At 40.0% G+C, this 26,719-nt stretch overlaps 1 protein-coding gene across 3 annotated transcripts in view; it reads left to right on the top strand.

The window, feature by feature from the left end:
* Positions 1 to 26,719, top strand: part of FUT9 (fucosyltransferase 9) — a 123,687-nt gene that overhangs the window by 62,635 nt on the left and 34,333 nt on the right. The window contains exons 2-3 of one of the 3 annotated variants that reach the window (XR_012638800.1): positions 5,450 to 5,492; positions 6,724 to 6,827. The exons of the other annotated variants lie outside the window; for them this stretch is intronic. The gene's annotated coding sequence lies outside the window, so the exon portion shown is untranslated. Of the gene's footprint in view, positions 1 to 5,449; positions 5,493 to 6,723; positions 6,828 to 26,719 lie in introns of those variants that run through there. 3 annotated transcript variants of the gene reach the window in all.

A 26,719-nucleotide genomic window follows, 5' to 3' on the forward strand; every position in this document is an offset into this window, starting at 1 on the left:
TGAGTCATAATACAAAAGCTCCAATGGAAGTACCAGAAGACAAGAGATCATAACAGGGCCTCTGGTAATGCTCCCATGACCTACCCATATTATGAGGAATTGGACCTCATGTTTGCGAGTGATGCTACCACTGAACCCAAAGTGGCTGTGGGAGATAGTGCTGCAGAGAGAATGGCAAGCACTCAACAAACCTCCTCTGACCCCTCACGTGCCATGGGGTCCAACCAAGAGGACAGCCAGGAATTCTATGACATGGCAGATGTGGACAATCCACAAGAACCCCCTGTGGGGAGCCATCCAGAAACAGCCGTGGAGGAGAACTCTGTCAGCACCCTGCCTGACATTGCTGTAGAGAGGAGCTGTGGTGGTAGGTATCATATGCTATAGTATACAACTGTATAGGGAGATTTAAACTACTTTTTCTGGGTCGGTGCTGTCCAGTGCTATGTTGGGCAGAGGGCTGAGCCTCCCTTCACCTTCTTGGCATTTAAACATCCCCCTCACCCCAGCAAGCTATACATGGAGTCCACACCAGAGACTTACTGCGGCCAAATATGATGCTTTATCTAATCCCACAAATCCAACAACCGCCAGCAACCCTTTTCATGTCTAAATCCCCCCTCCCATACCAATGTGCTTCCTGCTCACCTTCCTTCACCCTGTAGCCATGATGGTGCCCCCGCATCTTACTCAAAATGACATCCACGCTGGACAATTAAACCTTTACAATTTTTTTGCAATGTGAACTCTCACAAACATCAGCCACCTTTTCTGCATCCTAGCCCTCTTCTCACCCATTAACAGGCTGCTTCCTTCTCTTTCTCTTCCTCCCTCCTCTAGCCAGCATGGTCCCTACCCCACTGCCTCCCTTGCTTAGGCTATCAGCACCATGAGAGTTTAAAAAAAAAGCAACACATTGCATATGTCACCTTGATTGTAGCTCCAGAAAGATTAAAAGAATCATTAGAAAAGGTACATTGGCTCACAGTTTCATTAGTGCACTTAGCTTTTACAGAAGTTTAGAGTTCATCATGTCAATGCCCCAAATCAGGCTACAGAGGCATGTCTGAAAGCATAGATATTTTAAGACACTTGTAATGCACTTGGATGTAGAATTCTATTAATTTTGCAGTTCACAAGAGAGAACTTAAGGCAAAGATAATGCTCAATTTTGGTATGAGCATTGGATGGCAAAGCAGCTGTCTGTGGTGCCCCTGTAATAAGTGTTCCCCTTCCACTCATGTACCTGTTGTGGGTAAACCATCCTGGTAAATAGCAGTGATGCATACCTTTCTGGTTTGTGCAAAGCCTTTTTGAACAGGACCTTGCTCTGTCTCCTGGTGACTCGTGGTGCCACCAGACTTCACATTGTTTTTGTGGCTACAGACTAACACCGCTACCCCTCTGATACTTGTCTCTGGATTGTATCCTCCAATGTCTAGAAAGCCTGCAGAGGTGCACATGCAATTACTAACTTGCTCACTGCTTCCTACCCACCATATAGAAGAGGCATCCAACCTTGCAAACAATGTTAGAAAAAATCATAGGCACCCATAAAGCCCCCCACCCTGCTTCTCTCTCTCCCCCCCCCCCCCCCCGCCCAAATAATAAATTGAAATACATTAGATAATGTCTTACCACACAGAAAGGAACTACTGAGTAGGAAGAGAAGATGGAAGTGGCATCCCAAAATTGTGGGAAGAGAAACATTTTCTTGTGGTTGTCATGGAGACTGAGGAGTGGGACAGTAAGTACTTGTGTGTGTTCTGATTTCCCACAGCACCTGTAATGTGCAAAGAAGGAAGTTATTGCCTGCAGAGAGGTTGTCAAATCTCAGAAGCGGAGTGGGGTAAATCTTGAGATAATCTGTTCCATGAAATATTCAGTTCATCACAACAGAGGGCCATGAAGACAGGAGGGAAGGCTTCCTGAGACATTCTCAAAAGATTGAAAGGGACAGGATAGCCCTTGAGAGCAAGTGCATTGCTCTGAAAAGGACATGATGCAGTCATTGAAGAGGCAAGCAGCTATGCAGAGCACCATTTACTCCAAAGGTCAAGCACTGTGCCGCAGCATTCCAATGTCTTGCACAATGTAGAGAATGTACCATACGGGGACCTCCATTTCAATCAACCTAATTACATTCCATCCCACAGGATGCTGAAGGGAAAAAGGCAGTTCCTTATGAAAAGGCAGATGAATTGGGCTCTGTTTCATAATGCTGCTGCTGTTGTAGCAATATGTTTAATGATGGAGGAGAAGCAGGAGTTACTTCTGCATATGCTCTGGCTGCACAGCTCAAAATGCATATACATCATGCTGTTAGTGTTAATGACTGCCATGATCATAGTACTTAATGCTAGGTCCTCCATGCTGCTTGACTGCAGTTCAAAAATTGTGCTGGCAAAATGCACAGATGCCAGGCGAAGAATCATGGGACTTTATTATTTTGATCCTCATCTTAATAAAGACAGGGCCTCAGATCCATCAGCTATTTCCATTCACTGATGCTGCAGGAGGCAAGTCTCATTCCTCCTTTAATAATCCTATACTCACACTGACTCTCGCCTGTACTGGCTTCTTCATTCCTACTAGTACCATTTATGCGCCCCCCCCCCCCCCATGGAAATCCACATCACCTATCCCCATAGGCGCCCCTATTCCCACATAATCACTAAAATTTCAGAAAATCATCATTTAAACCAACAGTCACATCCACACCAGCTTTAAGTTACATGCCTTCCCACCTTAAAATCATAGCTACCCAAATATAATCAGCCACAGTTCACAAACAGCCCAATTCCTCAGAGACACACTCAAATACACAATGTAAACACCAGCCTCATACTTTTTCATGTTCAGACAACGCATTATTACCAAACACACGTTGCTTTCCTATCCAAACAGCACACGTTGTTACATTACACATATGTCTATGGAGAATCTCTCTTAACGTAGTTAAGGTCAACTGAAATGTTGATGATTTTGAATAGATAATTACTGTAAAGCCACTAGAACTTGATGCTGCACCACTGAAGCAAATGAGATTTGCCATAGGCTTCTCTGGGAGCAAGTTGATTTTCTTTTCCATATCAGGCAGTAATTGGGGTGAGACCAAGTCTTAGATATCAGAATGATTCAGAGATTTCAACTAGACTGGAATGAAACAGTGAATAAAACTTCATAGCACATCCAGTCATGGTTTACTAGCTTACTTCATGTCATATTCATACAAAGATAGGATTCTACAGTCTCAGAAGTATTGATCCCAAAGTTATATCTAAACTGTACATTATTTTTGTAATCTACATGGATGGCTGAAGTTGAATTATTTATAAAATACTGGTGATATTGCAGGACAATAACTATGATTAATAGTAAAATATTGCACAGCGCATGAATGTTGATACATTTAATTTGAATAAAGGATTTATTTGTCAAAATATATGCAGTCAAATATGGTACATTTGCAGCGTTCAGTTTTACTAAGAATTGTTGTCACTGCACTGGAATCAATCTTATATAGAGTACATTACAGTACACCTACACCTAGAGATTTAATTTTGCTGGGTGAGTGGTTTCTTTCTCTGTTGGTTACCCTTTGGCATGTTCCTTCTTTATCCTCGCCACAGGACCTTCCTCCCGGTGTCTGATAATGCTTGTACTCCTCAGTCCTCCAATAGTAAGCATTCTCACTCTCAGCTCCTAGCACCTGTTGCTCCCAGCTCCTTACATGCGCACCACAAACTGAAGTGAGCTCCTTTTTAAACCCAGGTGCCCTAATTAGCCTGCTTTAATTGATTCTACCAGCTTCTTGATTGGCTGCAGGTGTTCTAATCAGCATGTCTGTTTTAATTGTCTCCAGAAGGTTCCTGATTGTTCTGGAACCTTCCCTGTTACCTTACCCAGGGAAAAGGGACCTACTTAACCTGGGGCTAATATATCTGCCTTCTAATACTCTCCTGTTGGCTGATTGGAGTCTCCTGTGACTGTGGGGCCTATTTCCGATCCTCTGTCCGTTCACGTATCCAGGCAGAGTTCCTCTGGGTGGCATCCACTGAGTCCCTTGATGCCTTTGAGGAGCAGTGGGTGCTGTCCGGGGTTCTCTGCTCGGTGTCCCCGTCCGGTTCCCTTCATTTGACCCTTTGACCGCACTCCTGTCCCTGTTATTTCATTAGTTGTTCCCCGGATTTATTTGGTGTCCAGGTCTTGTGGATCCCCCTCTTAGGCTGCGGGGGGATCCTTTAGCAGCCCGCCCACTTCCCGGATCCCAATAGGATTACTCTCCTGTAGCCATCCAGCCCGACCCTGTCACAAACCCTATACCATTCTGAGTCTGTAGCATTTCAAAGCCACTTTATATTAGCATAAATGATTACACAAGATGAAGGCCAACAGGCCCAATATAACAAACTATATTTTACATTTTATAGCACTAATCAAAAAGGTATTGGATATTTCTTTGGATATCAAGAACATAAAAACGGCCATACTGGGTCAGACCAAAGGTCCACCTAACTCAGTATCCTGTCATCTGACAGTGACCAATGCCAGGTGCCCCAAAGGGAATGAACAGAACAGGTAATCATCAAGTGATCCATCCCCAGTCACCCATTCCCAGCTTCTGGCAAACAGAGGCTAAGGATACCATCCTTGCCCATCCTGGCTAATAGCCATTGATGGACCTATTCTCCATGAATGTATCTAGTTATTTTTTGAGCCCTGTTATAGTCTTGGCCTTCACAACATCCTCTGGCAAAGAGTCCCACAGGTTGACTGTGCCTTGAGGGGAAAAAATACTTCCTTTTGTTTCTTGTTAAACTGCTGCCTATTAATTTCATTTGGTGACCTCTAGTTCTTGTGTTATAAGGAGGAGTAAATAACACTTCCTTATTTTCTTTCTCCACACCAGTCATGATTTTACAGACCTCAATCATATCCCCCTCTTAGTCATCTCTTTTCTAAGCTGAAAAGTCCCAGTCTTATTAATCTGTCCTCATATGGAAGCTGTTCCATACCCCTAACCATTTTTGTTGCCCTTTTCTGAACCTTTTCCAATTCCAGTATATCTTTTTTGAGATGGGGCGACCATATCTGCATGCATTATTCAAGATGTGGGTGTACCATGGATTTATATAGATGCAATATGATATTTTCTGCCTTATTATCTATCCCTTTTTTTAATGATTGCCAACATTCTGTTTGCTTTTGACTCCCTTTTATGAATAAATCTCAGCCCTCCCTTTGTATTTTATGATCATGTTATCTCATGAGGGTAATTCTTGTTATCATTAATTGCTTTGCCAGAGGTGTGTTTTTCTTTTTTAAAGCCCTGGGCTATGATGGTCATTTGCACAACTTCTTTTTAAAAGACGTTTCTATCTTTTATGCCATGTGCAATTAATTTCAATTTATGAAATACAGTGTTTTTGTTCCTTTTACAATGCAGGTGATTTCTACAGAGGGGAACCATGTTTCACCAGAAAACTTAAGTATGATATCCTCTACATCTTTTGATAAAGACATATACCTTTATATGTTTAAATGACATTTAAAAAAGCAATGCATGCCACTAACCTGGCTTCTGAGCATACACAGTTGGAATCAATTTCATGACAGCTCTGTGTATTATTTGTGCTTAGCTACACAATATTGTTCTAAAAACTGCTGGGAATGTAAATCAGTGTACTGGCCTGCTAACTTACATGCTTTGGCTTTGCTCCAAATCCCATATTTTTGGGGGAGGTATTTAATAACTGATTTTATTTTTTTTTATTTTTTTTATAAATTCTAACTGACAATTTGCATTTGGCTCACTCTTTTTGGGAGAGTTTACAACAGTCTTAATTATTTATGCCTGTGGTGAAAGTGAATATTCTGTGCAGCCTTTGATGGCCAAAACAATGTTTAAGAATAGACTGGTACCTTCAACCAAAAAGAGACCTGAATTTTAGTGAGTCTCTGGCTTTCAAATAAGTAGCGGAAAGACCACAAGAGAGAGATTTTTATGACTTTTTGACTCCTCCTACTTTTTTATTGTAACACATGTATGACACTGTATCCTTTCTGTCTGTCTTGATTGAGCTCTACCTAACATGATCTTTCCATGCCTCTCTCATCATATTACTGTTCCATAAAGAGCACTGTAATGTTTCTATCAACCTTAGTTTATTAATCTTTTGATGCTCAGGAATTCCAGTTTCTCTCCCCCTCAGTCAACTTCCCTGCCATATTGCATTGCCTCTCTCCTTCTCTCATACAGTACATTTCTCCCCTGCTCCATTGTATTCTCTTCCACAGAAATTAACGTTTTCTGGAAACCTAGACCCTGATGAATTATCAGACATAAGCAAGTTTCCATACACACTCAGTGGAGTGAGGGGGAGATGTGTCAACACTGATTGGAAGTGGGAGGAATAGGAGGGGGAAATACAGAACGATGGGAGAAGAATAGGGGTGGGTTGGAGAGAAGACTGCAGTAAAATAAGAGGGATGACTGAGGGGAGTGCCTCAAAAAGGGAATGGCAATAGGGAAGAGGAGAAGAGATGACAACAGAAAAGGAATGAGGCGGGAAGGTGAAAAGCGGGGAAAAAGGGAAGAGAGTGCACAAGAGGAAAGGATAATCTTTGTCAATATTTATTATGTGAATTGAGCTTATTTACTCAGAGGAAGAGCAGCAAACTATATGGACTCTTTCAAGGCACCCTTAATATTTCACCTAGGAATCAAGAATCCTTTTATTTTTCTACGTGGCCAAAATGCTTGGAGAAAAAAAGAAGGGAATAAGACACTGTAAATATAAGTATCTAACAATAACAGGAGAGGAAGAATGGGTAAGCACAGCTGTTGTTACACTGAGGTAAGCCTACTCCATAATAAATGTAGGTTTAAGAGCAGTTTGTCCACTATTATAGCATGTTGATTTTTGTCAGTGCATACAGATTTTAAATTTAGATTTTACAACACAATCTCTAGTGCCTTTCATCTCAAATGTAATGACTCTGGCAGTGGAGAAGATAACTGGAAAAATTTCAGAAGCTCTTTGCTGGCAACACCTAGCAATAAAATTGTCAGCCCTGACAAAGGTAACTAGAGAGATAAAATTTGATGTCCTTCTATTAAAAATATTTTTATGGATGGCAAATCAAATGCAAATGTTAAATCTGGTAGTCTCTAAAATATGTGGAATTCTTCTTTTCTTCTTAGCTTTACATAAACTAGAAAAGGCTTACCTTGCCTGCCTCATGGCTAAGTAAATTAGAAACAAAATGAAGCTTGAGGAAAGTGCTGCTCTCTTGTCAGTTGCCCAAGCACAATTAGCTCATTTTTTTTTTCAAATGGCTCAGTAGCACAACAAGAATTGTATATTGCTAGATTAAACAACACATAAAATGAATGGGATTATTCATTTGCTGGGGTACAGGCTATTAGAAACTATGTAGGTTTTTGCTTCATGATGAGAGATGTTTTTTCCAGCTGTCATAATACCCAAGCAGGAAATCATGCTGGCAATTCAGTATATGTCATGCTTCTCTCCATTTCAGACTAGAATACATTTTATTAGGTGGCACTGCGTGGCTGAAGATCCTGGGCCAAATTCTGCACTTCTTTGCACCTGTAAAACCATATTGAAGTCAATGGGGTTGAACCAGTGTAACTGGGAAGAGAATTTAGCCCACCATCTTTTGGGCAAGACTTATGTCCTGACTGTTATATTTCAAAAATCCCATGCCACATTTTGCTAGAATTAGGATATTAATTATGATGTCCTAGTCAAATTCCACTTGGATAATGACATTGCCTATCCCAGTTCCCTCTCTGGTTTCAGTTGGACATAACATCGCTATTTACATCCTCCCATAGGGTCGAATCACTTAGTCTATTTAAAACTGCCAGTGAAGTCACTGCCAACTTTGCTTGAGTGTCAGTCGCAGGATTTGGCCCATAGACTATTCCAAAATGTCAGTGTACACCATTGAACAACTGCTGTATCCCACCCCAACCCACTGATACAGCCCCTGTCCAAAATGGCTGCTTTTCAGTAGTCAGTGAAGGGATCCCTTTACCTGATATGTATATTGCTTGCTCCTTGCCGAAATAAAAACAAGCTAGTCTGGCAGAGATGAAGGTCCTTTTCCAGAGGAAGAGACCTCAAGGAATATCTTATAGGGAATTAGCTTAAGGGTTTTTCCCAGACACATTCATCTTCCAACCCTGGATATACTAGACATGGGGCTATACCCCAGGTGTGTCAGAGTAGCAAATGGGGGATAGGGGCATAAATAGTTTTTTATGCCACTCTTTTTTCCCCCCCATGATCTGGGGGCTGAACCAACGCTGGTGGAAGTTAAACAGCTCCAGGCTATTCTAATTTGTATGGGTGGATGATAATCCCTATGGGACCACTCTGCTTGGTCATGCCCTGGACCCACCCCAAGACAGCCCCGAGCCCACACTAGGATGGCCATCTGTTGGAAGAGCTAGCATAGAGCTGGCTATGGTAGCTCAGTCTGTTCCTTTGTGCTACTGGAATAGTGCACAGGGAACTAAGGGTCTGAGGATCTGGACCATGATATCTCAAGGTAACTCCACTGGGTTGGCCAGAATCCTGTGGTGAGGCTTTTCTCCCCTCTCCTACTGTCCATGTCCCACTCATAGTGGTGATGGGGCAAGAAATCCTAAGACCAGGGTAGTAATGCCAGCTCTTCATTAGCAAGCAGGCCAAGAAAAACATGATGTGCTTTACCCTCATCGAAGCACCCCCCAAGTTTCATTTCATCCAAGATATAAAGAAAAAGAATACCTTTCTCTGGTTCTCTCACATGGAGATATAGAGCCCAAGTGCTGTATTTCATATTGACATCCAGATCCTTATCTTGAGATCACCATTCGCTCACCAGAAATTCCTTCAGCTTTTTGTTTCACGTCAGCAAAATCTTACTGAGTTGATGATAATATGTGGTTACAACAGTGAAGAGTTATTTGCCTACTTCTGTTAAAATGTTGTTCATTTTCCTTCCCCTACTCATTCAGAAAATAGCAAATCATCCTTGCTTCTCCAGCCTGGGTGAGGAGCCTGTAGCACATCTTCTACATCTTCCCCTGGGCCCAGGTTAATACTTATTTCATAGCAGGACTAATAAAAATTTAGCTGTGTAAAATCTTATGTCCTCTAATCCATCCTTTTACCATTCTGTTATTGCTACTTTTTCCTTACAATATATTTCCAGTGCTTTATTCATAAGTAATGGGTCTTCCACCAATTCCCTTATTAATAGATCTCATAATTAAGAAGAAATTTTTTCAGATACTTGTCATAGATTATTTATCCAGTTACTCCAGGTTGTACATGTTTACCCTAGCTGCCTCTCACTGAACCCCCTTCCTCTACCCTGCCCTCTGCTACCCTTAATCAGTGCTTAACAAGGCTACAGATTTTACATTTTTAATCTTTTGCATATATCTATCCCTCCAGCACCCTAATACTTTTCTTGCCATTTCCTGAGATCTCTTGGTTTCATCAATATCCTTCTGGTTGCCAAGTGTGCAGAAATCATTCCAACCAGAACCTTAAAGAGAGGTAACTATCTCCTCCCTGTTTTGGCTGTGATGCTTCTGCATGAGCAACGCTATGTTGCATTTTTCTTACTCCAAACTTTTAGAATAATATAAAATAATAAATCTATTCAAATAAAACATCCATAAAACCCTTAACTGCAGCATCTCTTCTTAGTGCTTCAGTAATATTTAAATTTACTTTCATTACATCTTGCATACTCCCATAAGACAGCACAGATTTGTTCTTATCATACCAAAACAAATGCTTAATTTGCTTTGTTGCTGTTTGTTTGTTGCGTAGATTAATTATGACATTTAAATAACCCTTCAGAACCAAAAGAAGCATACATTCGATAGTAATAAACACCGATAATACAACCTAGATGGAGCCACTATAAGGTGGGTGCAAAACTGGTTGGAAAATCATTCCCAGAGAGTTGTTATCAGGGGTTCACAGACATGCTAGAAGGGCATAACGAGTGAGGTCCTGCAGGGATCGGTTCTGGGTCCGATTCCATTCAATGTCTTCATCAATGATTTAGATAATTGCAAACAGAGTACACTTATAAAGTTTGTGGATGATACCAAGCTGGGAGGGGTTGCAAGTGCTTTGGAAGATAGGATTAAAATCAAAATAATCTGGACAAACTGGAGAAATGGTCTGAAGTAAATAGGATGAAATTCAATAAGGACAAATGCAAAGTACTCCACTTAGGAAGGAACAATCCGTTGCACGCATAAAAAATAGGAAATGACTGCCTAGGAAGGAGTACTACGGAAAGGGATCTGGGGGTCATAGTGGATCACAAGCTAAATATGAGTCAACAGCGTAACGCTGTTGCAAAAAAAGCAAACATCATTCTGGGATGTGTTAGGAGGAGTATTGTAAGCAAGACATGAGAAGTAATTCTTCTGCTCTACTCCACACTGATTAGGCCTCAACTGGAGTACTGTGTCCAGTTCTGGGCACCACATTTCAGGAAAGATGTGGACGAATTGGAGAAAGTCCAGAGAAGAGCAACAAAAATGGTTAAAGGTCTAGAACTTCCTCAAACTTTTGTACTGGTGACCCCTTTCACATAGCAAGCCTCTGAGTGTGACCCCCCCCCCTTTTAAATTTAAAAATACTTCCTTACATATTTAACACCATTATAAATGCTGGAGGCAAAGTGGGGTTTGGGGTGGAGGCTGACAGCTTGTGACCACTCCCCTGTAATAATCTTGTGACCCCCTAAGGGGTCCCGACCCACAGTTTGAGAACCCCTGGTCTAGAAAAACATGACCTGTGAGGGAAGATTGAAAAAATTGGGTTTGTTTAGTCTGGAGAAGAGAAAACTGAGGGGACGTGATAACAGTTTTCAAGTACATAAAAGGTTGTTACAAGGAGGAGGGAGAAAATGTGTTGTTCTTAACCTCTGAGGATAGGACAAGAAGCAATCGGCTTAAATTGCAGCAAGGGCGGTTTAGGAAAATCTTCCTAACTGTCAGAGTGGTTAAGCACTGGAATAAATTTCCTAGGGAGGTGGTGGAATCTCCATCACTGGAGTTTTTAAGAGCAGGTTAGACAAACACATGTCAGGGATGGTCTAGATAATACTTAGTTCTGCCTTGAGTGCAGGGAACTGGACTAGATGATCTCTCGAGGTCCCTTCCAGTCCTGTGATTCTATTGTTGTTGTTTTGGCTCTAAAAACTAAAGCTGGGTGTGAAATTTCCTGTCCTATGAAAAATTTTGAGATGTCTAATATTAGTCGCATTTTGCATCAAGACAAAAACAAGACCTTTCAAAAACTTTTGCAAAAAAAAAACCTCCAAAAAAACAAACCACACCAGAAAACCACATTAGACAGAAACATCCCTCAGTAGCCTGGGGGTTAGGGCACACTCCTTCGCTGTTGGAGGTCCATGTTCAAGTCTCTCCCTGAATCAAACCAAAAATTTAAACCTGGGTCTTCCACAATCCCTAGACTGTTCTGGGGGCATTCTCTTTGGTAGTGACCAGAAATTCTATTCCAAACATGAGACACCTTCCCAGTGAAACTTGTGTTGAAACTGATATGTTTCGTGACAAGTTTCAGTTTCCACAAATCAGTAAACATTTCTTCAGTGAACTCCTGACCAGCTCTAGTATTAATCTGCCATTAGACCTTGTGCCAAATTTCGTGGTTTTTTCAATAACCTTTTCCTATTTCAAAGTGTTTCCATTTTTCTCTTCAGGGCTGCCAGATGTCATAGACCTTGTAGGACACACATGACTTTAACATGCCTGTCATACTTGCCTGCATGTTAGCCTCAATCTCATGAGAATAGCTGAACCATGGTCAGGAGTTCCAGTTCCTCCTGCAGCAAATACAGGCTAGTGGATTGCCATGGGCACTTTCCTGGTTGAAATTTCTATCATAACATTTACTACTTATCGCTTTCTGCATTAAATGATTACTATTCTCATCAGTGTACGTGGAAATTGATAACCAAGCAAAGATCCCTCATCTCTGTTAAGAAATACTGTATTCTGCTTGATGTTCTATTTTAATCTTATCCTTTTATGTTTCTTTACTGTTTCAAATAAAGTTACACAATAGTGCTGAATTGGTTGTGTCACATGCAGTATTTTTCAGGTCCTATACTGAGCATCTGAAAACCCATGGGTGCCCAAAATTTGCTGAAACATTCATTGGGAATATGCCAAGAGTCTGAGGACAATAAGTAACAGATGGCAGGCACCATTGTCTTTAGTATGCCATTGTTGCTCTAAAAGCCTACAGGTCCAATTGTTCAAATCAGGATGGAGCTTTGTGTGCTGAGACCAATAGTTGTTGCAATTTTTACACTACATTCAAATTCGTGGTAATTATGGGGGGAAAATCCCAAGTACTGTAGGACTCTCTAAAATGGGTTTATATTTGCAATTGGCTGTGTGTTTTTGTTTTCACACTTCATTTTAACAAGAGTTACAAATTCAAATGTACTTTCAGAATACTAACAGTAAGAAAAGCAGTGTTGGTATATATTGCTACAGGACAGTTTAAGAGCACGGTTAATAAACTGAAATTAAACTAATATCCACTCTGAAGACAATCTGCTAGTAGAATCTGCAATGAGAATTGAGCTATGGATTCTAGTAAGAGAGGGCCTCACAACCCTCAAGGAAGATCAGGCCCAATATTTGAACTGACAGAGGAATTGGGAGATTTCCATGTCTTTGCAAATCATTCTTTATAGGTCTTTTTTGCTCTGTCATTGAGGGATACTTTTGAAGAGCTTTTATTTTGTTTTTGGAATGCAACAGATTGCACCAAATGGTCTATAGGACTTAGGTGGTAGATGGCAGCAGCAGCACCTTGAACTGTGATGGAGTTGGACAAAAAGTCATTGACTATAGTAATCGGATCAGAGTTTGAACTAAATAATTTAAAATAAGGTGATATTGCCTATGTAGGGGACTACAGGAGTGTTTTATCACATGCTAATTTTTTTAAACTATGTGCCATTTATACCTATATTCTTTTTCTTCTTCCCAGATATATTTCCCAGTAAAGTTTCCTGTCCAGGATAGTAGATTCTGAAATAATATCCCTAGAGCAGTTGTGCAGGCTCCATTATTTGAATCATTTAAATCTAGACTGGACTATTCCTTTCTTCATTTAAATCTCACGTGAACCCCACTGTCTTCAGACAAATTCTAACCCACTAAAAGAAATCAGTATTTCATTCCTAAAACCCCACAAAAACTATGACAGGTTTCAGAGTAACAGCCGTGTTAGTCTGTATTTGCAAAAAGAAAAGGAGTACTTGTGGCACCTTAGAGACTAACCAATTTATTTGAGCATAAGCTTTCGTGAGCTACAGCTCACTTCATCGGATGCATACTGTGGAAAATACAGAAGATGTTTGTTTTTATACACACAAATCATGAAAAAATGGGTGTTTATCACTACAAAAGGTTTTCTCTCCCCCCACCCCACTCTCCTGCTTATCCACTAACCCAGGAACCTATCCTTGCAACAAAGCCTGTTGCCAACTGTGCCCACATATCTATTCAGGGGACACCATCACAGGGCCTAATAACATCAGCCACACTATCAGAGGCTCGTTCACCTGCACATCTACCAATGTGATATATGCCATCATGTGCCAGCAATGCCCCTCTGCCATGTACATTGGTCAAACTGGACAGTCTCTACGTAAAAGAATAAATGGACACAAATCAGATGTCAAGAATTATAACATTCATAAACCAGTCGGAGAACACTTCAATCTCTCTGGTCACGCGATTACAGACATGAAAGTTGCGATATTACAACAGAAAAACTTCAAATCCAGACTCCAGCAAGAGACTGCTGAATTGGAATTCATTTGCAAATTGGATACAATTAACTTAGGCTTGAATAGAGACTGGGAGTGGCTAAGTCATTATGCAAGGTAACCTATTTCCCCTTGTTTTCCTACCCCCTCCCCTTCCTCAGACGTTCTTGTTAAACCCTGGATTTGTCCTGGAAATGCCCCACCTTGATTATCATACACATTGTAAGGAGAGGTTTCAGAGTAACAGCCATGTTAGTCTGCATTCGCAAAAAGAAAAGGAGTACTTGTGGCACCTTAGAGACTAACCAATTTATTTGAGCATAAGCTTTCGTGAGCTACAGCTCACTTCATTGGATGCATACTTTTTCCACAGTATGCATCCGATGAAATGAGCTGTAGCTCACGAAAGTTTATGCTCAAATAAATTGGTTAGTCTCTAAGGTGCCACAAGTACTCCTTTTCTTATTGTAAGGAGAGTGATCGCTTTACATAAGCTATTACCAGCAGGAGAGTGGGGTGGGGGGAGAGAAAACCTTTTGTAGTGATAAACACCCATTTTTTCATGATTTGTGTGTATAAAAACAAACATCTTCTGTATTTTCCACAGTATGCATCCGATGAAGTGAGCTGTAACCCACGAAAGCTTATGCTCAAATAAATTGGTTGGTCTCTAAGGTGCCACAAGTACTCCTTTTCTTTTCACAAAAACTATGTTGTTGTTTGCAAAGTCAAAATACTCAAAGTTAGGAAATAACAGAATTAAAGTTGCTGTCAGCCTTAATTCCGCCCTCTTTTTAATGTACATAGTAAAGTCTTTAATTACATGATCACATACTATTTTTTCCACTGGAACTCTTGCCTCATTCAGTGCGGAAGTTGGAAAGTATGCAGTGAATGAAGCCGGAGGCTGCAGAAAGAGAGAGACAGTGTGATACTGAGAGGGATCCAAGTCAGAGTCTTTCGGCCAATGACTCAAAAATGAGATAGAGGAAAGTAAGTGATTGTCACTTGACAGGAAAGAATCAGATGAATTAAGGAGAAATCCTCTTGAGTAGCATCAAGGTGTCTAAACTATTGGTAAGTGTTTTGCTGTGAGTTCACCTTGCCTCACAATCAGCTGATTTCCTGAACAGTTTTTGGAAACCTTAAGGGCAAGTTTTCAATGTGTTTTACAAGGATTAAGCTGATGTTAATAAAACCTGCACCGTTAAATGCCCTTGCACCACTAGGAAAATTTACTCCATATTGTGCTTAGTGGTAGATTACTATACATAGTTTGAAAGAAGTAATGAAAAGGCTGCCCTGACCACAAATGCAAAGTATGGAATAATTGCCTTTAAGGAACTAGACAGCTGAGCAGCTGCAGAAAAAAAAGTGCTGGTAACATCACTGGTAGGAAGATAGAGCACAAGAGATTTAAATATAGATTCCACGGCTATGGGGAACAAAATATATTGTGGATGGTCCTGTGTATTAGTGTATATACAGCATGGAATGCATTAAAAGCAGAAACCCTGTTTGCATCCACGCAACCTCAGAATGCAGTATTTCCCAATATGAGAATTTATTCTCTTATTTCACAGAGAAGATCACCGCTCCCCTCCCCCCACCCCATATCTGTGTCCTATAGGAAAAGTATGGAAAAGAACACCCAGGATTCCGTCTGACAGAGTTTGTCAACATCTCCTGTGTTGTGGGGAATCTACCACCTACTCTATTATATGTACTAGTTTGACCAGTACTAAAGGAACTGTCATTTAACTCCAGAGACTTCACTAACTACCATCAAGTTTCTAGCCTCTTTTAATAATTTAATTTAATTTAATAAACAAGTTTATTGGGGACTGGGAACTTCAGTGGATTTGGGACTGGCTGGGCATGGAGACTGTGAGCTCATGGGGTTGGGAAAATGGGAGGGAGGGAGGAAGGGAACCATCTCAAAATGAACTCCTAGATAAAGGGCAGCTCACTGAATCTGAGCCCAGGCCTGATTAAGATGAGGTTGGCTGGAAAAGGGAAGCTCTTCAAAGAACTTGCCTTCCCTTTGATATTCTCCACTGTCAAGGTCATCTGCCTCAGAGTGTCAAGTTTCTTTGCAACATTGGAGTCTTCTTGGACCCCTGAGAGCTACTAGATGCCCAAATAGCCATGGCAGTAAATAAAACCCACTTTGATCTGTCACTGACCAGAAGGTTATGCTCCATCCTACCAGATACAGACCTGGCCAAAGTGATTTGCACACAACTGACTGCCAGGTTTGATTATTGCAACTCATATCTTCAGGTAAAACCACAGTTCCAACTGGTACATAGTAGCCTATCTGCTTAACAATGCAGTTCACTATGACCATGTCACTCTAGCTCCAGAGGGAAGGATGTGGAAATTTATCTGGTAAGGCTCCTCTAAATAACTTTAAACATAAGACATTTAATTTTCATTGGGATTTCCAGGTGTATGCCTCTTTTATAAGAAAACCAAGATCAATTGTCATACTATGTAGTTGCATGAAACTTTATATTTCTTGTCATGCAGGTGATTCAGGCTTAGAAATTAATATTATCTTAAATTGAAGGGGCTGGTAAACACAGTGAGTTAACATAAGAATGTCTGTATTGGGTCAGATCAATCGTCCATCCAGTATCCTGTCTTCTAATAGTGTCCGGTGCCAGATTCTTCAGAGATAGTGAATAGAACAGGGCAATGTATCAAGGGATCCATCACCTGTCCTCTAATCCCAGCTTCTAGCAGTCAGAAATTTAGGGACACTCAGAGCATGGGTTTGCATCTCTAACCATCTTGGCTAATAGCCGTTGATGGATCTATCCTCCGTGAGTTATATAATGTTTATGCACCTAATATGTATGATCATGAGTTCCTTGGGGAAAATTATTTTATTTCAATTTCTATATTCTCATTCCTTGTGTATGTGATTTTTACAGGGTTACTGTATCTCAACCTTTTAGGATTGTTCCCTTGTTAGTTGTTCTGGTTTTATGATGACTTCAGGAGATTTTTACCTGCTTAATACAGCTGGTCAGGAAATTTTTGTCAGAAATGAATATTTTTGTGAAAATGCATCAGTTCCAACTAAACTTTTGTTGGAAAGGCTTTTCAAGTCCAGGATTTAATTTTGAGTGAGTGAGAGAGAGAGAGAGACCAACCATAGGATTATTGGCTATTCTCAGGTGGGTCTCTCTCTCTCTCTCTCTCTCTCTCTCGCTCATTTTTCACAAAAAAAAAATTGAAAACTCTCGTTTTTGTTGCAATGCAGAACAAAACAAATTTTGAAACTTCAAGAAACAGAATTCTTGTTTTCCGTCCAGTCCAAATGCTTAATTTGTTCTGTGCTATTCTATCACTATTGCAGATGTGGCATAATTAACATCAGTTTTATTTTGAGAAATGGCTAAATCAGGGTTAGTTGGGTTATTACTTCCATTACTGCAGATAGGAGAAAGAAACCTAATACTTAACTGAAGCAAGTGGGAAAACAGATTGCTGAAATAAAAGCAATGATATATGTAGGTATGTCTTCTAATTACCGTTTGAAATTTGAAGTACCTAAGCCTTCATCCTGCAAATGCATATCCTCACAGTGAAATCAATGGGACTATTCACTGTGAACAATGTTAAGCAGGTCTGCCTCTAGTTCACCCTTTACTTAACAGGCTACAGCATCCCTATTGTATATGCTACACAGTTTTAGAGAAGGGAATAAAGGAAGAAAAGGTGTTTGTTAATTTGATATCAGCATAGACCTCTGTCCATTTTATCTCTTAAAAATGAGAGGGGAAGAACAGTTTGAAGTAAAGAAATGGATTAGGCATTTAAGAAATTACCATCCATCACTGTATGTAGTGCTGGGCTAAATTTTTCAGATGTCTTTTTTTTTAAGTGCAGATTTGGGTTGACTGAAAGCTTTTGTGTCAAATTTGATGAATTCTTTCAGTCAAAAAAAAACAAAAAAAAAATTTTTAAAGTTTAATTTTGCCTTTTTGGATCTAAAACAGTGTATTGTTTCAAATTATACTTATTTTTTATTTTTTTAGAGGTAAAAGAAATGAAACATTTCATTTTTGGTTGAACAAAATGACTCAAAATTGGGTTGACTCAAAATTAATATTGTTGTTATTATTCATTATTATTTTATTTTATTTTTTATTTAGCTTTTAGGTTGCTGAAAAATTCAAAAAAATTAAGTTTCTGGTGAACCCAAAATTATTTTGTTTTCTGATTTTCTTTTCAGTTCAGCCACCGAACTGAAAAATAAGTTATTCACCCAGCACTAGCTGAATACTTTTATAGGAGGAATTACTTGCAACTTGATTTCAATGGGCATTGGATCAGATCCTGACTGAAGAGGGTAAATTAATCTAACTAATGTTTTCAGTGGATGAAATTTCTTTTGCCGTAGAAACATTACATTCCCAAAAATGTTGGGTAAGAAGGCTTTGATGGTCTTTATGGAGATTTTGACAGGTCTTATCTATTGTAGATCAGATCTTAGCCTCTTTTGTACTCATGTACAATTCTGCTTTAACCCACTGCAAACTATCTCTTAAATCAGCTTCTGCACCAGATGACTGGAGGGTAGCTAATGTGACTCCAATTTTTTAAAAAGGCTCCATAGGCAATCTTGGCAATTGCAGGACAGTAAGCCTAACTTCAATGCCAGACAAATTGGTTGACACTATAGTAAAGAACAGAATTATCAGACATAGATTAACATGATTTATTGGGGAAGAGTCAACACGGCTTTTGTAAAGGAAAATCATGCCTCACCAATCTACTAGAATTCTTTGAAGATGTCAACAACTATGTGGGCATGGGTGACCCAGTGGATATGGTGTACTTGGACTTTCAGAAAGCCTTCGACAAGGTCGCTCACCAAAGGCTCTTAAGCAAAATAAGCAGTCATGGAATAAGAAGGAAGGTCCTCTTATAGATCAGTAGATGGTTAAAAGGTAGGAAACAAAGGATAGAAATAAATGTTTTCAGACTGGAGAGAGGTAAATAGTGGTGTCCCCCAAGGGTCTGTACTGGGACCAGTATTATTCAACATATTCATAAACAGTCTGGAAAAATGAGTAAACAAATGAGCTGGCAAAGTTTGCAGTTGATACAAAATTACTCAAGATCCTTAAGCCCAAAGCAGACCACAAAGAGATCTCACAAAACTAGGTGACTGGCAACAAAATGGCAAATGAAATTCGCTGTTGATAAATGTAAAGTAATGCACATTGGAAAACATAATCCCAACTATACATTCAAAAGGACAAGGTCTAAATTAGCTGTTGCCACTCAAGAAAGAGATCTTGGAATCATCATGGATAATTCTCTGAAAACATCTGCTCAATGTGCAGCAACAGTCAAAAAAGCTAACAGAATGTTAGGAATCACTAGGAAAGGGATAAATAATAAGAGAGAAAATATCATATGGTGCGATGATATTTCCATATAAATCTATATAAATCCATAGTACACCCACACCTAGCAAACTGTGTCCGTTCTGGTCACCCCATCTCAAAAAAGATATATTAGAAATGGAAAAGATATAGAAAAAGGCAACAAAAATGACCAAGGGGATGGAACAGCTTCAGTATGAGGCGAGAGTAAAAAGACTGGGACTTTTGAGCTTGAAAAAGAGGCAACTAAGGGGGGATATGATAGAATCATATAAAATCATGACTGGTGCGGAGAAAGTGAATAAGGAAGTGTTGTTTGCCCCTTCACATAACACATGAGCCAGGAATCACCCAATGAAATTAATAGGCAGTAGGTTTCAGACAAACAAACAAAATGAAGTACTTCTTCACACAACATATAGCCAGCCTGTGGAACTCATACTGTGAAGGCCAAAAGTGGATTTAAAAAAAATTGAATAAATTTGTGGAGGGATAAGTCCATTAATCGGTCAGGGATGAAACCCCATGCTGCGGGTATCCCTAAGCCTCTGACTGCCAGATGCTAGGACTTGACTACAGGAATGGATCACTTGATGATTGCCCTATTCTGTTCTTTCCCTTTCAAGTATCTAGCACTGGCCACTGTCAGAAGATAGGATACTGGGCTAGATGGACCACTGGTCTGACCCACTGTGGCCACTCTTATGTTCAATCTGTCTTATTATCAGGAAGTTTAAAAATGGCATGTATATCACTTATATAAAAGAATGTTAGGACCTAGAGGACTGGCTTTACAAGTAGACAGGCCACATCATGATCTCATTAACTTCAGTGGAAAAATAATCATTGACCTCAATGGGACTAAAATTTGACCATATCTTCTTAACTTTTGGCCAAAATACTAAGTGATGATCTTGGTTTATGTAGGTAAATGCACCTGAACAATTTGATTTCCAGGATGCATTTGGAGCAGAATATCAGGCAACTGTGCTCTATGCTATAGATGATGTTCACCTGACTGATCTGGCGTACTTTTGATACTCAGGCCAGGCCTACCCGAGAAACTTTTTCCAGTATAATAACATTGGTTTGGAGTGAGATCTCTAGTGTTGATGCAATTATACCGGCAAAAGTACTTTTTTTTTTTTTTTTTTGGTTGCTATAAGCTGCATCTCCACTACTGTAGATTAAGCCTACTAACACATCAGACAGGACTGATTAGCACTGCATATTTACCACATTATGAGCATTTCACTTTGAGGAAAATTTTATACAGTGGATTAAAGTATTTTATAATTCTCCACAAGAAATGGTTTTTGCATATAAAATCTGTTCTACACCTTTTAATCTTCTTAGGTGCAAGAGAGAGGAGTACTCAACAGCATGTCACTTACTCAGTGTTAGCATTGGCATTGACAACTCAGTTGTGGCATATCGCACATTTGAGGGAAAGGTAACAGGAAGCAGAGAGCAGAAAACAGCACTGAGGTACACATTTTGCCCTCAGGTATGGTCCATTGACACCAATGTAAGTTGTGCATATGTGCATAAGATCAGCATTTGATTGTAATGCAGATATACATTTTCCACCCATCATTCTGTCAACAGAGGATCATATTTTTAAAGGTCTCAAATTCTAAAACAATAATTTTAATAAATCTCAGGTATTGGTAGTTCCATCCTTTCCCACAGATTATTTTTAGTGCCTCTTCCATTTCAGAGCCTAAGAGAAAGCTTTGTAACCTTGAGTACTTTCCAGTCTGCCAGTGAATAATCCTGATCACGCACTCCTTACTCAAGCAAAACTGCTGTTGGCTTTTATCAGGACTGTTCTAGCTATCTATTATATTTAACCATATATATAGCTACATAGTCTTCAAAGGATTCAAAACAGCAACATACAATATTGCCCTAAAGCCATTTTTTGCACACTTTACTCAGGCAAATCTGCCACTGGGGCCATAGACAATGAAATAATAAACAAGTTAAAATGAGATTGTCCAAATTGTGATTATCCACATAGAATGATTGTTGGTTTCAGATTTAATACTGAAAACTTTATAAACATGCTAAACTATACACATGTAAGCAGCAATTCAGTAGGACTACTGAGTTATTGGAATGCTGGTTGTACTTTGTATGTTTGTGTAGGGAAGTTTTCTGTTGTATGATGATCTGTTATGATAAAAACATATTGTATGAAAGACCAATTCCAGTCCAAACGAAGAGAAATATAAGATAGATCAATTCTGGAAAATGAAAAAATGGGAGTTAGGATAAATTGGGAAAATAGAAAACAAGCAAAAAAATGTTAGAATGAAAAGAAACAGTGAGCAGTAAATTTAAAACAAACTTTTTAGATAACTATAAGGATATTTTCAGATATGTACGCAAGGATGAAGGAAATTATATGATTGTTGGATTTGAAATTAAGTGATAGAGAATTGTGTATGATGGAAACATATTTTTAATTTCTTACCGGCTTTATAAAAGAAGAATATGGAGATCTATTCAAGTTGCCAATCAGTTTTTCAGGCCTGCTAAGAATATGCTAGTTCAGGCAGACATAATGGAACCAGTTAAAAAAAAGATTCAATGTGCATATTTTTTGTATTTAAATTTTGTAAAATAAATAAATTATATACATGCTGCACTGATATACTATAAAATTTTATACATTTCAGGTAGTTTGTATTCATATTAAAGGCAAGTGTAGGATGCAGTACAACCATTTTTAATAAAATGTTATTAAATGTATTTAGGGGCTTAAAGATGCAAATAGGTGCCTTGTGGGACTTACAAATGTGTGTGAGCTAGTTGGGTACTTAATTTTGTAAATCTGGCCCTGTGGCCCTAATTCTGCAAGGCCTGGTCTACACTGGGGTGGGGGTGGCGAGCTAAGTCAGTCTAAGTTACGCAACTTCAGCTATGAAAATAGCGTAGCTGAAGTCTACGTACTTAGAGCTATACCTCTACCCCAATATAATGCGGTCCTCAGGAGCCAAAAATCTTACCGCCTTATAGGTGAAACTGTGTTATATCCAACTTGCTTTGGCCTTGAGCATTTCCGTTATTAATAGTCACTTCCTGCCCCCTGACTGACCCCTCAGAATTCCTGACCCATCCAACCCCCCCGCTTCTTGTCCCCTGACTACCCCACCCCCATCTAAGCCCCCCTGCTCCTTGTCCCCTGACCGCCCCCTCCAGAAACCGCCCCCATCCCTAATCACCCCCAGGACTCCACCCTCTACCCAACCCCCCTGCTCCCTGTCCCCGACTGCCCTGACCACTATCCACACCCTCACCCCCTAACAGCCCCCCCCCCAGGACTCCCACACCCTATCCAATGCCCCTATTCCCCGTCCCCTGACCGTCCTGCCCCCAGAACCTCCGAACCATCCAGCCCCCCCCGTCCCCTGACTGTCCCCCGAGACCCTCTGCCCCTTATCTAACCCCTCGGCCCCAGCCCAGCACCCTTAACACGCCGCTCAGAGCAGCGTGTCGGAGCCTGACGCACTTATCCGCCGGAGCATGCAGCCCCGCCTCCCAGAGCATTGCTTTACCGCGTTACATCTGAATTTGTGTTATATCGGGTTGCGTTATATCGGTGTAGAGGTGTACTTACCATGATGTCTTCACTGCGGTAGGTCGACTGCTGACGCTCCCCTGTCGACTCCGCCTATGCTTCTCACTCCGGTGGAGTACCGGAGTCGACAGGAGAGTGTTCTTCACTAGACGCGATAAATCAACCCCTGCTGGATCGATCGCTCCGGAGGTAAGTGTAGACATGCACTAACATTAAGCACATGAGTAGTCTCATTGACTTAAATGGGACTGCTCACATACTTAAAGTTAGGAAGATGCATACATATTTTCAGGAATGGTGTGGTGAGTGAAATTCAGGTAGTACAGTGGGCTTTCACCCTATTTTGAGTGCATAAAAGGGACTTATTGTGCATGGGCCTTCTGGTGGCCCTCACACCAGAGAGAATTTCCCCTTTCAAAAAGAAACTCCTCTTTTTGATTGAGAAAATTAAGTTCCTTAACCCCATATGAAACTCTCTTCTTGTGTCAGACCATCCATCAGTCTTGGGGGCAAGAAAAAAATATTTTATTGATGGGAAAAAATGTATTTTATTATAGGTGGGGCTGGTAGCACTGCCTATTATTAAGGTTGCTTGACTCTAACTGTTATAAGAATCTATTTTCAGTGGCTTATAACTCTGCCAAACATTAACCATTTGGGCTGAAACTTTCCATGCTGGGCATCTACCTCCGGTTGAATTTTTTTATACATTTTCCGCCAAAATTTCAGCTGTTTCAAGAATAAGGTTTAGGGGAAAGTATGCTATTTTGCCCCTGTTAAAAAATTCTGATGACAGTTAGCTTAAGGACAGTCATCAAATGTCATCTGGGTTGGAAACTTTGTGTTGGGAGATGGCTATTAGTGGGGTAATTTTAGGGCTTTTTTGCATTCCAATGATATAAAAATGATTTGATGGAGGCAACTGGCAGAGGATTCCATCTCAAAAATACATGGCCTGCCCAGTATGCTAGCTGACCTGACCTTGACTATATATCAGTTCTGGTACGCTGGTAGCATGTGTATATAGGCTGTTGTTTTAAATGAGCTAAAGGATATGTTTCCTAGGCAGGGATCAAACTAAGTCTACGTGCGAATGTGGATAACTGAGTGCTGATAAGTTATAAGAAGGAGTGAAGGAGAACAAAAACACACCCAAATTTCAGCTTTCCCTGGAGGGAACAGATAGAGACACTGAGAGAAATGCCTGATGGAGGAGAAAGGTTGAGAGAAATAACACCTGTAAAAAGAGAGGGCTGAGAGCTTTAACAGTGCTGTCTATTTTTAATTTTTCTAAAACAAACGGCTCTGAGTATCCAGGACCGTCTGTAACTGGGAAATCTCAGTATGGTAATTAACTATTCATTCTTTTTTAATTTAGGGTCATTTCCTGCAGTACGATTTTGCCTTGTAAATAGCTATGTAATACTCTGAGTTTTTGCATGATCTTTAAGGGTGTGTACTATAACTACTGTCTCTTGGAGTCACATTACCAAAAGTTGTTTTGCATTCAGTATAAGTGTGATTATTAACGTAAGAAATATTACAATGGAAGAAGTTAGAAAAGCCATCAGTAAGCACAAAAATGGGAAAGCAGGTGGAGATGATAATGTTACTGCAGAGATGCTTAAAGCAAGTCATGAAATAGCCCTCCAGACTTTCCTTGTGTTTTTGGATAGAATATGAAATGAAGAAAAGAACGCAGCCCAGTGGAAGAGAGGCCTTATAGTAAAATTGCCAAATTGCAATGACTGGAGATGAATCACATTACTCTGAGTATCTGGGAAAATCACGTGCAACATATCCTGGAACATATCAAGAAACAAATAGACCTTCAATTTAGAAAGGAACTTCTCAGGCATATTACAGAACAAATTGTGGAGTGGCAAGCACTTCTTGTGATAATTTTTATAAATTTCCAGAAGCATTTTGACAATATACACAGAGCCAATCTTTGAAGACCTATTATGGAATACCAACACAAAAAAATTAGAATAATCAAGGAGCTATATGGTAATGACAAATGTGTAGTCAGATATGGTGACAACATCATCCAATGGTTTCTAGTGACAACTGGAGTAAGACAAGGGTTTATTAGATCTCCATTATTGACTATAGCATGAGGAAAAAAGAAAAGGAGTACTTGTGGCACCTTAGAGACTTCTCTAAGGTGCCACAAGTACTCCTTTTCTTTTTGCGAATATAGACTAACATGGCTGCTACTCTGAAACCTGCCATCATGAGGAAAGTAACTGCAGAAGGCTACTGAGGAATTTTATGAACAAATGATAAAGCACAATTGGATGACCTAGTTTTTGCTGATGACTGTTCTGCTTAGGTCAACATGTTGCTTAATGGGGGACAGAAAAAAAACACCCAAGCGTTTGGAAAACACAGCAAAACAAGTTGGTTTGTTCATCAACAAAGGGAAGACTAAATATATGGCTATTAGTGTCCCAAAAGTAAGATGTTATTTTACCTATCTAGAGAGTGTGGTGTGCAATGATGATGACACCAAACTAGATGTCAAGCAACAAATATGAAAAGCAGCAAACAACTTTCATACACATACACTTGAAAAGATTTAGAAAAGTAGTATGATTGGCACTGACAGAAAAATACAAAATTCTAATGCCAGCATCATGTCTGTTCTCCTTAATGGATCAGAGTAATGGAAATCTACAACAGAAATTGATAAGAAGATCAATTCATTCCAAAGTAAATGCTTGTAGAAGATCTTCAGAGTCAATTGGAAAGAGTGTTTTGCAACATCAAAAATTCTAAGTAGAGCAATCCATTATGCAGAAAAATAGAAAAAGAAGTCAAATCCATTAACATGATAGACTAGCACAAGACTGACATAAAAGGCAAAAAATGGGTACACCTTATGTATCTGAGGCACCGGTGCCAGAACCGAGGGGGCCAAGAGGTCATGCCCCCCCTCCACTTTTAACAAAAGAAACATAAGTGCAGAATTCATGTCCCCTGCAGACTTTTTCGGCACCAGGGACTGCTCTGGCACCAGAAGAGAGGGTAGCTGGCTCACCACCGGAACAGCCAGCCACGGAGAGGGAGGGGGCACTTTGGCATTGTCCCTGCCCCCCAAACTTCTACAAAGATTCCGGCACCCTCAGGGTATGGGAGGATAAAGAAAGAAGAAATATACATTGGGCTGCTTCATAAGCAGAGCAGATAGTGAGAACGTTTTAAGCCCAAACTACAATACTTAATGAAATCCTTGTCTTACTCCAAGCCAAGCCAGGAAGTAGCAACAGAGGGTGTGACCTTGGTGTTCCATGAGGATCTGGCTGAATCACTGCAAACAAGAGGTGGCTAGCCCTGATGTTTGTTAGAATAATCTGTGTCAGTGACCTAATACAAATCTTTGAAAGGGTCTGATAGTTTGTAGAGGTTGCATTTTTTTGCACACTGGGAAAAGCTTCAAAAAGAGAAGGTATAATGTCGAAGTCTGGAAACTCTAGAAACCACCAAAATAATAAACACATCAGATAGGTTCATGGGGACAATAAATGAAAAAAAGTGTGTGAATAATATGCCTAGATTGAAGCTAACTTCAAAAAGAGTTGATATGTTGGTCCAGATAGCTTTTTCCTGCTTCTAATTGCAAGGCTTCCTTATGTAGCTCAAAACCATAGCTGCCACTGTTAGTTAGATTAAATGATATATAAAAGTATGTATTCAGGGCTGTAAGTCTCTTTGACATATATTAAAATTCAATCATGTTAGAGTGATGTATCTGCATCTTGTCCTCCTAAAGGCATTCTCGATTTGTGACCATTGAATCTTATAAACAGATTTTGTTTTGTCATGCCTGCTTTCTTCAGTACATTTGCATTTTAATTTACTA

The sequence above is a fragment of the Natator depressus genome, chromosome 3 (genome assembly GCF_965152275.1).
Source record: "Natator depressus isolate rNatDep1 chromosome 3, rNatDep2.hap1, whole genome shotgun sequence".
Lineage (NCBI taxonomy): Eukaryota > Metazoa > Chordata > Testudines > Cheloniidae > Natator > Natator depressus.